We start from the raw sequence: 1,977 nt of genomic DNA on the forward strand, positions 1-1,977 counted from the left end.
CATCTTTCCTCTGAGGAGCGAGACACACGCACACCGCTTCCCCGCCACCGAGCACACGTCTGCTTTCGGAGCCAGCGTGGCCTCGCTCGGGTACTGGTTCAACCGCGGGTGGAGGGGTGGTCCGCAGCGGTGCAATTTTCTTATTTTTGCAACAACCGAAGCAACCTGTTGGCGCTCGCACGGCTAGGAAATGCCGACTGGCGTGCGTCGCCTGCGTTCAAAACGGTTCTGGGCACGCACACGGTGTTGACTCTGCCCATGTCAAACACTGCAGTGTGCAACCCAAGGGGACTCAGGCACCCCGCCCGCCCCCTAGGTGCCTGTGAACAGGCTTTGTATTTTTATTTTTCATCATCAAGTACACCGCCAGGTGACACTTTGTGATTTTTTTTGCTCATAAATACAATTCTCTTATTTGTAAAACAACGGAAGCAACATGTTGGCGCTCGCACGACTAGGAAATGCCGACTGGCGTGCGTCGCCTGCGTTCAAAACGGTTCTGGGCACGCACACAGTGCTGACTCTGCCCATGTCAAACACTACAGTGTGCAACCCAAGGGGACTCAGGCACCCCGCCCGCCCCCTAGGTGCCTGTGAACAGGCTTTGTATTTTTATTTTTCATCATCAAGTACACCGCCAGGTGACACTTTGTGATTTTTTTTGCTCATAAATACGGTTTTCTTATTTGTAAAACATCGGAAGCAACATGTTGGCGCTCGCACGGCTAGGAAATGCCGACTGGCGTGCGTCGCCTGCGTTCACATCGGTTCTGGGCACGCACACAGTGCTGACTCTGCCCATGTCAAACACTACAGTGTGCAACCCAAGGGGACTCAGGCACCCCGCCCGCCCCCTAGGTGCCTGTGAACAGGCTTTGTATTTTTATTTCTCATCATCAAGTACACCGCCAGGTGAAACTTTGTGATTTTTTGTTTTGCTGCTCATAAATACAATTTTCTTATTTGTAAAACAACGGAAGCAACCTGTTGGCGCTCGCACGGAGAGGAAATGCCGACCGGCGTGCGTCGCCTGCGTTCAAAAGGGTTCTGGGCACGCACACAGTGTTGACTCTGTCCATGTCAAACACTCTATAGTGTGCAACCCAAGGGGACTCAGGCACCCCCGCCCCAAAGGTGCCTGTGAACAGACTTTGTATTTTTATTTTTCATCATCAAGTACACCGCCAGGTGACACTTTGTGATTTTTTTTGTTCATAAATACACATGTATATATATATATATATTTGACACTTTGTCATTTTGTCTGTTCTTTTCGCCACAGGCCAAGTTTATTAAACCAGGGTTACCACCGGTCTGGACCCTGGCCGATATTTCAGACCGACAACGGAGTTCGGAAAGCCCGCACAAATTCATCTTAAATCCTCATATAGGACTTCCGAGAGCTCTTTGAAAGGTATTCTATTTGAAAACGCTTACCACCCTCAAAGTCGCACTTTTCTGGGCATTTTTAAAGTGTGACCGTTGTCTGAAAATGTTCTGAAAATCGTGTCCCCGAAAATCTCCGGGTACCCCGCCAACCTCCCCTGCCAACAATTGCAACCGTAAGGTCGGGCGGTAGTCCTACCGACGAAGAGGCCCCAAAGCCCGCAAAACGCCATTTTGCCATTTTCTCATCGGGACTTCCGAGGGGAACTCATTAACGAGCTCCAGGAGTGGTATGCCAGAAATTGCAACTTGACCCGTCGCCGGGCACACCCGCTACTCTCTGCGGGAATACCCCCACCGGGTGCCGGGTAAAGGCCTCGGATCTGACCTCATGGACTTCCGTCTGCGCACGGATTTTGCTCTCGCGGGCCCAAGAGCCACTTTCCACGGCCTACCAACGCAATCCGAAGTGCATTGGCCAACCATTACAACGGGAAACACTTTGCCTCTCCGCCAGAGACTAAGTCCAATTGGTTAACCATTTCTCAGGAAAACACTTTGACTCTCTGCCAGAGACTAAGTCCAATTGGT

This window comes from Cetorhinus maximus, unplaced genomic scaffold (genome assembly GCF_964194155.1).
Source record: "Cetorhinus maximus unplaced genomic scaffold, sCetMax3.hap1.1 HAP1_SCAFFOLD_373, whole genome shotgun sequence".
Lineage (NCBI taxonomy): Eukaryota > Metazoa > Chordata > Chondrichthyes > Lamniformes > Cetorhinidae > Cetorhinus > Cetorhinus maximus.